Raw genomic sequence first — 15,845 nt, 5'->3', positions numbered from 1 at the left:
TTCTTTATAAACCTCTAAATCAACATTCGCAGAAGGAAACAACCAAAAAGGTGTAATTGGATAAGGCACTGCAGCACAGTATCTCTTTCCCTGTATACCTATTTCCCTACTGGATTTATCTGCTGCCCATGAAAAACTGTTTGTTTTAGCTTTTCCACTCTACCAGCAAGGTGTCAGGGTTATTACTGCTGGATTATTCTCCTCCTTATGTCCCTCTTCGTCTTGTTTTTCTTCTTGTCCTTTATGGCGGTTGCCAAACAACTTTTGTTGCATTACCGCCACCAACTGAAATGGAGTTTGGATCGGGATTGAACTAATCCAATATCCTACTATTATTACAAAAAAAACAAAAAAACTAAATCCTATTGATCAAATTTGTCTTTTTTAAAACTCTCAATAATAAAGAATAACCCTCTGATTTAGTGTCCATGTCTAAAAGGTATTTTATGTTTAAGTTTAATTTACCATCTACCATTTATCATCTAAAATTCTTGAGAAATTATTATAGATCTAAAATAAAGTGATAGTGACGTTGTGCAAAAAGAGTGCAAAAGAATGAATAAATGTCAAATACAGAGGGGGGGGGGGGTTCTGAATCACTGAGGGAGGCGTATGTCTACAGATGCTTATTGCAGTAATAACTATAAGAAACAAGACCTACCTTGAAACTTTGCTACTTTTCACCACCATGAAGTGCATGTCTGAATCCTTCCTTAGTTCACAGTCTTGACTAATAATGTGGATTGTGCTTTGGATCTGCGTTCTTTTCCAGGGGAGCTTCTTGGGATGGAGGACCTTTACAGTCAGTCTGCTCGCTCACTGACCCTCATGGAGAAGCCAGAGGAAGAGGATGGGCTGGTGGAGCTGATGGATGATGAAGGCTTTGTGGAGGAGGAAGCTGAGGACCTGAGCGTGGCCGTCCTCGATGATCCAGAACACAGCAGCGTCCAGCAGGCCTTCAGCCCCTCTTCCTCTGCACCATCCACATCCAGCCAAGGATCTCTACATCAGCACCTCAGCCACAGTCCTCTGCCCTCTCCTGTGCCGTCTCCCCTGCAGCGCTCTGTCCAGCCTCCTCTGCCTCCTCTACAGCCTCCTACTGTGCAGCGCCCTGCTGATCCTCCTCTGCAGCCACCCCTGCAGCGCCCTGTCCAGCCAAGTGGAGCCTCTGGTCCTGCAACATCAGCTGGGTCCAGCGTTGCAGACCAGGCCCCTGTGAGTAGACACATTAGCTGCAGTGCTACATTATTTCTGCTTTAACTCGCAGATTTTACTGCACAGAAGACAGAGCAGAGACACAACAAGAGAGACAAAAAAGCACAGAAGCACACATTGATCCAGTAATCTGTTCTACATTAGATGGTAATAGCGGGTGATCTGTCTTCCCTGGATGATGTCACAGTTAACAGAACGCCAGACCAGGTGGACCTACTATGAAGAAAAAAAAGAGAGAAAACAAAAGTTAAAAGTTGAAATGACAACAGTCATGCAAAACTGGAGAACATTAGACTGGAAAACAGTAGAACTCAGTAGAGGGAGAAAAATAGGCCCTGATGTCCTCCAGTAGCCTAAGCCTATAGCAGCATAACTATAGAGGTAGCTCAGGGTAACATGAGCCACTCTAACTATAAGCTTTGTCTGCTAGTGCTGCAGTTGTTCAGCCCAAAAGCTCCTCTTCCACTCCCAGCTCAGCTTCTTTTAAATATGCATTAAAGGACATTTTAGCATCAAAGTTATTTTCCATTGGATCTTTGTTAGCCATGTTTTAAAAGATTTCAGCAGTTTAAAACCTTTGTTTAATGAGTCAGTTTTGACCCTTGGTTCCTCACAGTGAGACTAAGCTCCTAATTAAACTATTTTAGTTTTAATAGGCTGCTGGCCTTTTCACTCTTATCCTCTAGCCTTTAGATCGTCTCTGCTCCTTTATGAAGAAAACTTCAGTTTAGTGAACTTTGCTGCATCAGAGGCCAGTGCTTGTTTCTTCTTCAGCTTCTCCCTCTCTGCTGCCCTTTCTTTCTTCTTTTAGTTTCTGGCTCCATTTTACATGGTCTATCAGGGCTCCAGCTCACAACCTGCTGCATCTGATCCATTTCTGCAAAGAGTGGAGATCCTGATTTATATTTCTTCTTTTGCTCCGTCTGCAGGCATGTCTGAAGCTTCACAGCAAGGTTTGCAGCAGAACGAGGCAGCAGCAGCTGTCTGACACTGACTGCAGAAGTGGAAAGGGGATCAGGGCTCCCTCACGTAACTAAAGAATGAATCGTGCTTTCACGTGAAGTCGCCAGTAACAGGAAAAAGACCAGAAGTAGCTTTTTTGAAAATTAATAAAGAGAGCATCAGCTTGTTCAGAAAATGACAGGAGGGGGGGGGGGGGGGGGGAGTCTGTCTTTGACCTCTAACAACTGCAGTCTGTGGGAGTTTCAGTCTGCCAGAAACCTGAGTGAGCTTCATGAACACCAGGATTTCTGATTCAGAGTGACCTGAACCTCTGCGGTGGCTGAGCGGCTAAACTCCCCATACATTGTGTATATGGTATGGTAGTAGTTAATGTGCAGGTATACTGTTTCCTCGTAAAAGGTGAGTTAACTCCAGTCAGTGAGTCAGCTAATATGAGATCATCTCTGGTTTCTTCGAGGCCTTCTGTGTCTGAACAGCCATCAGCCACGGTATCCAGAGGTCTGGATAAAATAAGAGGAGAAGAGGATATATTATGTGCCGTACTGAAATTTTTAAAACACAAGAAAATAATACAACCAAACTGCCTTTTAATTCTGCCACAGCTAGGGAAGTGCAGTGAGACTCATGTTCAGTGCAGAGACTCAGAAAGAGATTATATCCTCAGACAACTGGGTTTCTCAGCTCAAACCTGAGTCACTCTGTTTTACATAGCATACTTCCCACACTACATTACTCAATACGTTTCTTTATCACTCAAATCATGTCAACACTTTATCACTTGAACTTTATTAATATTAAAATTTCTCTCTTCTTGTCAACCGTTCTTTCCATCAGTATTTCTATTTTCCTCCACTCATTAATCTCATTTTGGTCTTCCTCTCTCAATCTTACATTATTTTAAAGCAGACATTATATAATTAAAATCACTTCCAAAAACATTAGAATGCAAAACATGAAAACTTCCAATTATTGTTATTTTTATTATTATCTCATCTGATTAAATACTAAAAATCTAATTACCACAATATTAGGAGCTACAAGTAAAAACATAATAAATGAACATTAAACAGGTTGTTATCTCTTCCTTCATCATTCTCAGATCATGCAGATCTTGTCTCATTCAGTTCTCCTGTTGCTGACTCCTATTTTTTCATTTAGAACATTCATATATCCAAACTGAGCAGTAAAAAAGCACACTCAGCAAAACAACTTATAATAACTCTACTTATAACTATCTGAAATAGAAACTAAAGGTCACCAATCAGTTCTAAAACATCTTTAGACGAAGCCTTGTTGATCGCTGGAGAACCAGCGTACCAGATTAGCGCCATACAAGGAGTTTTCAATCATTCTGTAACATTTTATCTGAGTGTCTTTTACACAGGTGAACTTGTGGTCTTGTCTTACTTTTTATTGATTATATTTTAACCTGGACACAAACCAAACATTTATCACAGGATCAGCCCAATCCAAATAAAATGAATTGATGAACACACTTACCATAACTCAGGGCAGCTCCCCAGCCGTGGACAGTGGAAAGAAAAACCACCCATTAACGGGAAGGAAAACCTCTAACAGAACCGGGCTCAGTATGAACGGTCATCTGCCTCGACCGACTGGGGGTTACAGAAGACAGAACAGAGACACAACAAGAGAGACAAAAAAGCACAGAAGCACACATTGATCCAGTAATCTGTTCTACATTAGATGGTAATAGCGGGTGAGCCGTCTTCTCTGGATGATGTCACAGTTAACAGAACGCCAGACCAGGTGGACCTACTATGAAGAAAAAGAGAGAGAACAGAAAGTTAAAGCAGAAATGACAACAGTCATGCAAAACTGGAGAACATTAGACTGGAAAACAGTAGAACTCAGTAGAGGGAGAAAAATAGGCCCTGATGTCCTCCAGTAGCCTAAGCCTATAGCAGCATAACTATAGAGGTAGCTCAGGGTAACATGAGCCACTCTGATTAGAAGCTTTGTCACAAAGGAAAGTTTTAAGATTAGTCTCTGACAAGACACATCCTCTGCCTTATTTCTATTTTGTATTTTTATTCTTATTTTTCTCATCCACTGTATAAACGAGGACACATAACTGATGCACCTTGTCCTACTTTTGGCACCTTCTTCTGATTATTGATTACTAAGCAGATGTGACAAGTGAATTTCTCCAATGTGAGATCAATAAAGCCTGTCTAATCTTATCTTATCTTAAAATCCAAAGGTGCTGATGTCGCATTCATTAAGAAATCACATATAACTGGGGATGAAGAAGCTGCTAAATTCAAAAGAGGCTGGTTGGGTAAAGTGTACAGTAGCTCATTTTCAAGCAAACAAAAGGGTTTAATGATTCTGGTTAATAAATCACAAGTTTTGTTATGCGTAAACAACATAATGATAAGGAAGGGCGCTTTATATGGGGCCGTTTATAGTTGTTGCCGTTTAGGTATGGGTTGTTGCTGGTTTATATGTTTTGCGCGGTGGTGTTTGTTTAGGTTGACACGCTGACCTATATTATGCTCTACCACTGGTGGCGGTGTGGAGGGGAAGGCTTAAAGGTGAGAAGTGAGAGGGTAGAAAGGGTTTTGGGTGACGGGAGGTCATACGGTTTTTACCGCTTTCTCCGGCCTTCGTCCACTGGTTAAATTCTGTCATATCCACACTCTCCATAATTACCTATTCATCTCACTCATTGTAAAGACCGCCACTCGGATTGTTTGGATTGTTTGTTCATATACAAAATGACTTCAATAAATGACTTATCTCCATCATTTCAACATCATTTTTTAAGTGTGTTAAATTCCAGATTCCTCGCACCCAGAAGCGATTAAAAGGTGATTGATAGTCGCTACACAAAGTAAAAACCGCAACCTTTTTTGGATAAAAGGGACAAGCCACGATGTAAAGAGAACAACTCACCTGGAGAAGTTTGCACATGTCGCACCATCCTACTCACCTGCATAAAGGAAGGAGCTATCCAGCCATCCATCGTTGTCATCTTAAGTAAGATTAGTCAAATAATAAGGTATGAGGCACAACTACCATCAAGACGTCTCTGGTGAGTGCAGTCATCCTTATTAAATATAAAACAGGGCGTGTTGGATTGGATTTTGATGCGCAACGGCGTCGGGCCGTCTTCTGGAGTTGATGCTAGCCTGGTCTTTACAGCCAAGGACCAGGGACGTGCGGGGGGGGGGGGGTATGGGTGCTTGAGCACCTGCCCCTTTGCCCCATGATGCCCAAAGTGCCCTTTTGTCAGTTTTTTTTTTTATGTGTGCATGTTTGTTGGTGTCTGGAGGTGTGTCCTAAATGACAATAATAATAATAATCTAGATCTTGTGTGTCATGGTAACCATGGCCGGTTACATGATCCATATAACGTTCCCTCACTCTGCCCTTCTTTTTCTCTCGCAGCAAGCAGCTGCCGCTCTGCCCGGTCTGTCGTGCCCCTTTAAATCTGCAGCACACGTGACTGTGCTCTGTGCTGTTTAACTCCACTGTCATTGGTTAAACTGCTTTAAATTCCGCCTCCTTTCCCTCTTTCTGATTGGCTGTTTTCCAGTGTGTGCGTGTGTGTGCTTGCTTGGAGCGTAAATTTAATTTTAACTTTTGATTTATACTTGGATACCACAATTAATACTAGGCTACAAAACTAGTCCCAGTTAAGAAACTAAATGTTATCAGCACTAAAATAGGTGAAAGCCGCTGAGTGCAATTCTGTAAAGAAGCAGGAGAGGATTTGACTTGTGAAACTTGAGAAATGTAAGTAACCAACGCTGCGTGAAAAGGCATCATCTCTCCATACCTCGTTAAATGATTTTAATTTGCCTGAGGATGAGCAATAAAGACAAAAGTCTGGTTTCAGGAGAAAGGAGACGCTCTCCGCCTCTCTGCCTACTCGGACGCTCTTTTCTCTGCTCCCTGCTTGCTTGCATTTTCCTCTCCTTTTTATCTCCTTTTTATCTCTTAACCAAAATTACAGAAAGTTGGATTTAGTTATTTTATTTTATTTAATTTCTGTGATTTATTTTAGATTTTTTTCCCCGTGTGGACTCTTTTAGTTTTCAGCTAATCCACACAAGATGCCTCTTTACAACAGCCCAGAGGAGGCAGTTCTCAGGAAAAATGCTCTTATGGAAAGACTTCAACATGAAGCGGATATGAAGGAGAACCACTCGATTCAAAGGATGCCTACCTTCACCACAATGGACTTTGACAAGCTTTTACAGAAGATAGCTGTTATGGAACTGAAAATCTGTCGACTCGAAGTGAATTATGATGTAAACGCCACGCATGGAAATGAAACAACCCTGCCTGTGATTCTGAATGGTGACCACCAGCCCAGCGACTCGGCGAACAAACAGTCCCCGGAGGAAAATGAGAATCCCTGGATCACTCTGGGTGCAAGACCAAAGGATAAACAAACCCCGCACCCAGACAAAGAAAACTGGCCGAGACTACAGAGAGATGTCCCAAGACAAATGAAACAACAACGGGCTGTTCTCAAAACAAATGATAGGAGTAAACCTGCTGGAAATGCAGGAATTCCATTACGAAACAGATGCGCTCCGCTCCAAAATGTGACCAGGGAGGATCACGACAACAATCAGAGGTATGTCAACGATTTTCGTTCTAAGACATCACAGAAAAGACATGCCACAGGGCCAAGGACCCTGATATTATGCAATGGATCTGTAAGGGGGATTAAACATTTCTGTAACAAGAAAAACACAGGGGTGTTGATTTATAACCCTTCGAACTTTGGCCTGGTGTCTGAAATATCAGACAACCTTCAGAGGATCTTGAAAGAACGCCCGACCTTGGAAAAACTCATAATACAAGCTGAAGCCCTGGGCGACATCACCCGGATAAGAAAATCAGAAGTATTGAAAGAGGATTACATTCGTTTGTTGAACCTAGTTCATGGCCTTAATGTCAAGGTGTTTCTTAGCGGCCCTCACTCGCCCGTTTACTGTGGAGATGAGATTTTTTCCAGAATTCTGATGTTAAACAAATGGCTGGAAAAAACATGCAAACAAACAACTGTAACCTTCATAGACAACTTTAACATCTTCTGGGAAAGAAGACATCTGTTCAACAGAGATGGCTTCTCTCTAAATAGGTCAGGTGCAAAACGGCTGATTTCAAACATCTTCTATTCTGTGAACCATACGCCATCAGCTTTGTCCCAAAACAAAGTACATCCAGTGCCTAAACAAAAGATAAGCCCAGTGCAGCCCGAACAAGCCAAGATAAACATGGCCAGAAAGATGACACAGAAAGAGGCTTCGTCAGAGCTACAGGAGGATTCATCCCAGATCTCAACAGGACAACGAGAGGACCAAGAAAATCCATCGTCACGAACACCGGTCCAGACTACACCCGCCTCGCCTTCCTCTCCACAAAGCCCAGAGGTTCCTTTTCTGGAATTTTCTCCCAACATGAACAAAGTATTTAAGATTGGCCTACAGATGACATCCTCTCCATATAGCCACAGCTCTGTGACTAAACCAGCACCTTCCAAAGGCCGCAGAGCCCCAGATCCTCCTCTACGTATCACGGAACATGCCTGTCCTCAAGACCTTCAGATTACTTTGCTGTGATACACAGCGGGCCCTCGCTGCACGTTTATCAGACAAGACAGTTTCGAGAATCAGCTTGGGTCTTTTCCCGGGAATTACGGAATATCTGTGATGATTCATGGCAGAAAAAAGAAAAACAAAAGGATAAACAGGAACAAATACTTGAAAGTCATTAACTGTCAGATGCAACCTGCCACAGAGACATCATCAACCACCAAATCATATAAACTAGGTTTATTAAACATTAGATCTTTGTCAGGAAAATCCCTTTTAATTAATGACTTTATTATTGACAACAATCTTGATGTTATGTTTTTAACAGAAACATGGTTACATGAATCTAATGAAGAAGTAATACTGCTGGAGTCAACGCCTCCAAACTACAATTTCCTTTGTGAGAGCAGACAGCAAAGGAAAGGTGAAGGAGTAGCAACATTGTTTAATGATTCACTAAAGTGTAAAAAGGTGTTTTTGGGAAAATTTGACTCTTTTGAACATTTGGCTCTCAAGTTAAAGAGCCCGGTACGAACTATGTTTCTGAATGTTTACAGGCCTCCTAAGTCCACATCAAACTTTTTTAATGATTTTAGTGACCTGCTGTCTGTGATATGTGTTGATTATGACTGTTTAATTATTGTTGGAGACTTCAACTTTCACGTTGACAACCCTGAAGACAGAAGTGCAAAAGAACTGTGTGACACACTTAGAAACTTTGGTTTAACTCAGAATGTTAAACAGCCAACACACAAACAGGGGCATATTTTAGACTTAATCATCACTAAAGGTCTAAACATTTCACAGGTCAATGTAACTGATGTTGCCTTATCCGATCACTTCTCCGTTACCTTTGAATGTATCATTACCAGTGACTCATTTAGCCAAAGGGACATCGTAAGAAAACGCACCTTTAAGGACAATGCCACTGAAACTTTTATTCAAGCTTACTCTGCTACTTCAACCTTGGGCTGCAACTCAGTAGATGAGCTAGTAGATAACTTTCAGTCTAAAGTCTCAGACATCATTAACTGTTAAAGTGTTAAAGTGAAAGTTGTTTCCGGGAAGAAAAAATCTCCTTGGAGAAATGCTCCAGCAGTTAGAAGTGAAAAAAGGGAATGTCGAAAAGCTGAACGCAGGTGGAGAAAGAATAGACTCCAGGTTCACTATGACATCTATAAAGAGAGACTTTACTGATATAACTTACAACTGAAAAATGCAAGAGAATCTTTCTTCTCTGAGATCATTAAGAAAAACATTAATAATGCTTGTGTCTTATTTTCCACAGTCGACAGGTTAACAAATCCTCCTGTGTCCGTGGCTTCAGAACTCCACTCCACCAGGGCCTGCAATGAATTTGCAAACTTCTTTACTGAAAAAATCCAAAAGATTAGAGGATCTGTTTGTACATCCATACTAAGTTCAGTACCAACGTTGTCTCCTACCAGAATTGATTTTGACCAAATGTCCCAATTCAGCCAAATAAACTCCAAAAGCTTAGAGCAGATAATTCAGCAGTTAAGTTCCTCCTCAAGCTGCCTTGATGTTCTCCCCGCAGCTTTCTTTAAAAAAGTTTTACCTGTCATAGTGTCTGATTTGACTCAGATAATAAACGCGTCCCTTCTGTCAGGTGTTTTCCCCCAGTCCCTAAAAACAGCAATTATCAAACCACTGCTGAAAAAGAACAATTTAGACAAACTTCTACTCCAGAACTACAGGCCCATCTCAAACCTCCCCTTTATCAGTAAGATCATTGAAAAAGTTGTATTTCAACAATTAAACACCTTCTTAACTACGACCAGCCGCTTTGATGTTTTCCAGTCAGGTTTCCGTTATGAAGGTAATTTTGTTCCAATTCAATTTGTGCATTGTAAGTGTGAATTTGAAGTTGTAGAGGGAGTTAAATTTAAAAAAAAAAAAATTACAAGTACAAATTTTTTTTACACCTGTTCAAATTTTAAGTACAAGTACACAAATTGTGTTCTGTGAGTTGCACATCAAAAACCTCTTACATTCTCAGTTTTGCTCCAAATGGTCCAGAACTATTGTTGCTAAACTATTTGTGCATTGTAATTTTGGTGTTTTGTAATTGTAGATTTTTTTAAAGTACAAAATAAAGTTACACCTCTTCAAATTCTTGATTACAAGTACACAAATTGTGTTCTGTGAGTTGCACATCATAAGTGTCTGTCATTCAGTTCTGCTACAGTTGATCTAAAACAAATGTTGCAAAACAAATTAAAACACGTGTATTAAAATCTTCAAAAAAATATTTTTTTATATTTTTTTCCCTTAACACAAATACAAATCAACAAGTACAACTGCACGAATCTGCTCCTGTGAGTCACAAATTCATATTTACAAGTTACGCCTTCATTTTCACTTTTGACACAACTGCCCCAACAGTAAAAATGATCTGTGACTTGTGGGTAGTACCCTTGATCAGACAGCAGGGGGAGCTGCCTGCTCGGTCAGTCTGTACCAACCGGAAATACACACTGCCTTGTTGCCTTTTAAGTACTCTGCATATGCCTTTGAAGGACGCAGTTGTCACTGTCATAAACAAAGCCATGTTTTTCTTTCCTGTCACTACAATTTTGAAACGAAAAACCAGAAAATTTTAATGAAAAAAACGGCCCGTTTTTGGATTTCGCCAATTCATTTTCCATTTTCTCCTTCGGATTTAAAAGTTAAAGCCGGTTTCATGGCTGGCCCGGAAGTGCAGAAAATATTTCAAAATAAAAGCATCGATGTAACATAATGGAAGCCTGGAGAAAAAATAATAATGAAGCGTAGAGATGTCTTGAATTAAAAAAGGACGGTTTTACGTTGCAACATGATAGTTTATTGTAGAGACATGAGCTTTATTACATTGTGTGTTTTATAAGTGGAACATGAAACATAAAAGCAAATCACATGCTGTAAACCAAAAATATAGAAGCAAAGTTTATTTTTCTTATCAAGCAAACCCCCTCAAGCAAAACCCACCTTCACTATTGGATTACTGTACAAAACAGTACATATTTTTGAAGCTAATAGAGAAATTAAGATTTTTTTTATTGATTTATTTGATTTATCTTCACTCACAAATAAATAGAAATACTGCCACGGGTACCCAGCAAACACGTCCAGGTGGGGCCCATAAGGGTCTCACTTGGGCTAGAAGGGCTTCAGCTGGGCATGGGCTCAGGGTGGGCTCTGTTGCTGGGACCCATGTGGAAAGCCCATCTACTGCCCACATGACTCATGTGGGCAGTAGATGGGCTAGACCATATACATAATATAAGAGTAGACGCGTCGTTGGGCGGGTTCTGCCTATGCTGCGATGCGTCAGAGCGTCCGCCATGTTAAATGTGGCAAATCGGCAGTTACTCAGTCACTTAAACAGTATCAGAGGGACTTTAATCTCAGAATATACTTTGTATTCATAATATTTTTATTTATGCAATATTACAAGTTTATTTTCGTATCCCTTTAGCTTCATTCTCCTGAATTTATTCTCGTAAAGAATAAAAATAATTAAAATATTCTGACCTGGCCCTATTACTCCAGGAGTGAAACTCCAGGAGACTCTGCAAACTGTGAACATTCTGGAAATGTTCCCACTTAATTCTCAAAATATGAAGTTTTTCTCATAACATTACCACTTTTATGTTTATTTATTTTTTTACTTTATTGTCCTAGGTCTTTTTTTCCTCATATTAGTAATTTTACCTCTTTAATACTCTCCCAAAAAGTCTGTTTCAAAAGTTTCACATGTGATACGGTTTTATTAAATAATGAAGACCACAATGTTTAGATTTAACAAATTGATCCTTATATTCATAACACATGCACACACACACACACACACACACACACACACACACACATATATATATATATATATATATATATATATATATATATATATATATATATATATATATATATATATATATATATATATATATATAATCACACAGATATTTTGTGTTGCCTTTAAGGCATTTTGTTAAACAAATAAGTTCATGGGTTAAATAAATAATATTAAAAAACGTTTCTATGCTGCCAAAAGTGATTAGAAGTTGATCAGTTGTATAATTCATAGTTTATTTACGTTTTTATTACAAAATATTATCGCTAAAATCTACTTCCGGTTTGCGGTTACGTGTTTCCGGTTCCGGGTTTTGGCTGGTAAACAAAGAGGTCCATGTGTGGAGAACAGTATGGAAACGTGAAATCTGATGCCATCCACGCTGAATTATCAGGCAGGAATGCCGTAAGTTGCATTATATTGTTGATTAAACTGAAAAGTCTAGATATCAGTGTTTATTTTGCTGAAATGTCACTTTATTCAGTTTGATGCACTTTTATTTTGTATGCAATGACTCTATGTATAGAGATTGAGTTTATTTTCTGTTATTACAGTTTTTACCATTTTGATGAAGACAATTAAAACGCTTGAACTGCACCTGGGTCTTCATTCACGGTTTAACTCGGTGTCACCAACATCTACGTTGAAAACATTAGAGTGAAAAGGCACCATTCGATGATTCATCGCGGTCAAAATGGCTACCAGCAACAAGTCTGCACGCAGTTTCAGGACCGGCCACTCGTCTGGATCAGCAGCGAGCGCTGCCCACGCTCGAGCTAAAGCAGAAGCTGCTAAGGTTAGAGCTCTATATGCAAGCAAAGAAGCACAATTGAAAGTGGAAAAAGCACAAAGTGAACTGGAGAAGGCTAAAATAGATGCAGAATTGGAAATGTTAACGTTGCAAAGAGAAGCTGATGCTGCAGTAGCTGAGGCGCAAGTGCTAGAAGAAGCTGAGGCAATACAAGAGGAGTCAGAGAGCAAGAAATCATCAGAAAAAGTCAAATTAGAACGTACAAGTGAATATGTACAATCTCAAAGGGACATTGGACAATCACAGTCTCCTTCAGAAATACCAACCACCTCTCGCCCACAAGTAAGCTCACCTAACACATTTGTAACATGGCATCCCCCAGAAGAAGACAATTTGGAGCCGCCACCCATTAGCTTTGAACCCAAGCTTACTAAGGACAATGTTGCTGCCCTGACTAATCACAACATGCCCAGCCAGTTTAGAGGTGAAACCAAATTCAAATTAGAGAAACCGAATACCTCTCTCAACCCATTTAGCTCCCCATTCACGCCTCACTATAACGCACCGGCCAGTATCTCACATCCAGCTGAGCCATTTGCCCAGTATATGGCACGCCGAGATCTCATCATTTCAGGCCTTTACCAATTCGACGATAGGCCAGAGAATTTCAGAGCATGGTACTCTTCATTTGCTAGTGCCACAGCTGAGGTTCAAATCAGTCCCATTCAAGAGCTAGACCTCATGACAAAATGGTTAGGAAAGGAGTCAAGTGACCAGGTAAAACGCATACGCTCTGTATACGTCAACAACCCCACATTAGCCTTGAGCAAAGCATGGGAGAGACTAAATGAATGTTATGCAGCACCTGAAATAATCGAAAAGTCACTTTTCCAGCGATTAGACAGTTTTCCAAAAATTACAGTCAAAGATCACGTCAAACTCCGTGAGCTAGGGGATCTCCTACAAGAGATTCAAGGTGCCAAGGAAGACGGATATCTCCCTGGCCTACTGTATCTGGACACTTCTCGCGGAATCGGCCCAGTCGTAGACAAACTTCCATTTGGACTTCAGGAGAAGTGGATGTCACACGGCTCTCAATACAAGGAGGAAAATAATGGCTGTTTCCCACCTTTTGACTATTTCTGTAAATTCATAAGCAAAGAGGCGAAGAAACGCAACGATCCTAGTTTCAACCAACAAAACAGCCAAACACATTCTAAACCAGAAAAACCTTACTTAAAGAACTTTAATACAAGTAAACCTATAACTGTACACAAAACCGATGTTTCATCCCCCAACAAGGACATTAACAGGAACTGCCCGCTGCATAACAAGCCACATCCGCTCAAAAAATGCCGAACGTTTAGGAACAAACTACTTGACGAAAGAAAGGCCTTCCTCAAAGAGAAAGGAATATGCTTCAAATGCTGCTCTTCAGACACTCATCTTGCTAAGGACTGTAAGGCCACAGTAAAGTGCTCCGAATGTGATAGTACAAGCCACGACACAGTTATGCATCCTGGTCCTCCACCACAAGCTAACAAGGCTCCTCCACCTGCACAAGAGAATGGCGGGGAGGGAGAAAACGGTCCCAACACAGTCAACGTCACAACAAGCTGCACAGACGTGTGTGGTCCAGGTCAGTGGTGTCGTTCTTGTTCTAAGATATGTCTCACATGGGTGTACCCTAAAGGTTACAAGGACAGGGCTATCAAAGCTTATGTAATATTAGATGATCAGAGTAATCGTTCCATGGCCAGGCCAGAGTTCTTTGAACTTTTTGACATTAAAAACGAACCCTTCTCCTACCACCTTAGGACATGCTCTGGTACTGTAGAAACATGGGGAAAAATGGCCGAAGGCTTTCAGATTGAGTCACTAGATGGGTCAGTAGTTATCCCTCTACCTCCGCTTATTGAGTGTCAGGACATCCCCAACAATAGGAGTGAAATCCCAACCCCTAGTGCAGTGCTATACCAGCCTCATCTTCAGCATATAGCCGAGTACATCCCAGAACTAGACCCAAATGCTGAAATACTCCTGCTGCTAGGGCGAGATGTTTTACGTGCTCACAAGGTCAGACAGAGAGTCAATGGCCCCCATAACGCGCCCTTCGCCCAACGCTTAGATCTAGGGTGGGTTGTAGTCGGGGAGGTATGTCTGGGTAATGTTCATAGGCCCACAGTTAGCACTCTCAAAACTGTTGTTCTGGAAAATGGCCGTCCCACAGTTTTCGGTCCATGCGACAGCCTTCTGCAACTGAAAGAAATGTCACACACAAATAGGCCAGGTAAAGCATCTGAACAAACCCTGGGACAGACAGTGTTCAATCGGACGGAAAACGATAATAAACCAGCTCTCTCAATACAGGACACTCTGTTCCTAAAAATAATGGACAATGCTATGTACAGAGACGAAGACAACAGTTGGGTCGCCCCACTTCCTTTCAAAGAACCGCGCCAGCAATTGCCAAATAACAGAGAGCAGGCAGTCAGTAGGTTCTCATCCCTAAAACGCAACCTAAATAAGAAACCTGATATGCAGGGACAATATTTGGCATTTATGGAGAAGATCTTCTCTAATGGTCATGCGGAAGTTGCACCTCCAGTAAAACAGGGAGAGGAGTGTTGGTATCTCCCAACATTCGGAGTCTACCACCCAAAAAAGCCCAATCAGATCAGGATTGTTTTTGATTCTAGTGCCCAGTACACCGGTGTCTCACTCAACAATGTTCTCCTCACTGGTCCCGATCTAAACAACACGCTCATTGAAGTCCTTCTCCGCTTCAGGACAGAGAGCATCGCTGTCATGGCAGATATACAGCAAATGTTCCACTGCTTTATGGTGCGTGAGGACCACCGTAACTTCCTCCGTTTTCTGTGGCATAAGGACAATGATGTAAACAAGGAAGTTATTGACTATCGTATGAAAGTTCACGTATTTGGCAACTCACCATCTCCCGCAGTTGCTGTTTACGGACTACGCAAAGCCATTAAAGCAGGTGCAAAGGAATATGGTGCTGACACAGTCAACTTTGTGGAGAGGCACTTTTATGTAGATGATGGCTTGATCTCTCTGCCCTCTCCTGCTGAGGCTATAGACTTGCTCCAAAGAACACAAGCCTCACTCGCAGAATCCAATCTGCGCCTGCATAAGTTTGCGTCTAACTCACAGACAGTCATGCAAGCCTTTTGCCCCGAAGATTGTGCACCAGTCATTAAAGACCTAGATTTAGGTGGTGAAGAAACACAATCTCAGCGAAGCCTTGGCCTCATCTGGGAAATAACAACGGACACGTTCACTTACTCAGTAGCTACAACAAACAAACCGTTCACTCGGCGTGGCGTACTGTCGTCTGTTAATAGTGTCTTTGATCCTCTGGGCCTATTAGCACCTGTCACAATCCAAGGAAGAGCTCTACTCAGAGAACTCACTTCAGAAAATTCAGATTGGGACTCACCCCTTCCAGTGGACAAACAAAGTA

The 15,845-nt window shown here is 41.2% G+C and overlaps 1 protein-coding gene across 1 annotated transcript in view; it reads left to right on the top strand.

Moving 5' to 3' along the window:
- Window positions 1-1,109: 1,109 nt before the first annotated feature.
- The window catches only part of LOC118556862 (NLR family CARD domain-containing protein 3-like), a 353,674-nt gene continuing 338,938 nt past the window's right edge, over window positions 1,110-15,845 (top strand). Inside the window, exon 1 of the mRNA XM_036125406.1 lies at window positions 1,110-1,215. The gene's annotated coding sequence lies outside the window, so the exon portion shown is untranslated. The remainder of the gene's footprint in view (window positions 1,216-15,845) is intronic.

Source organism: Fundulus heteroclitus, chromosome 21, assembly GCF_011125445.2.
Source record: "Fundulus heteroclitus isolate FHET01 chromosome 21, MU-UCD_Fhet_4.1, whole genome shotgun sequence".
NCBI lineage: Eukaryota > Metazoa > Chordata > Actinopteri > Cyprinodontiformes > Fundulidae > Fundulus > Fundulus heteroclitus.
The sequence above is the reverse complement of the archived record's forward strand: the minus strand, read 5'-3'. Positions and strand labels throughout refer to the sequence as shown.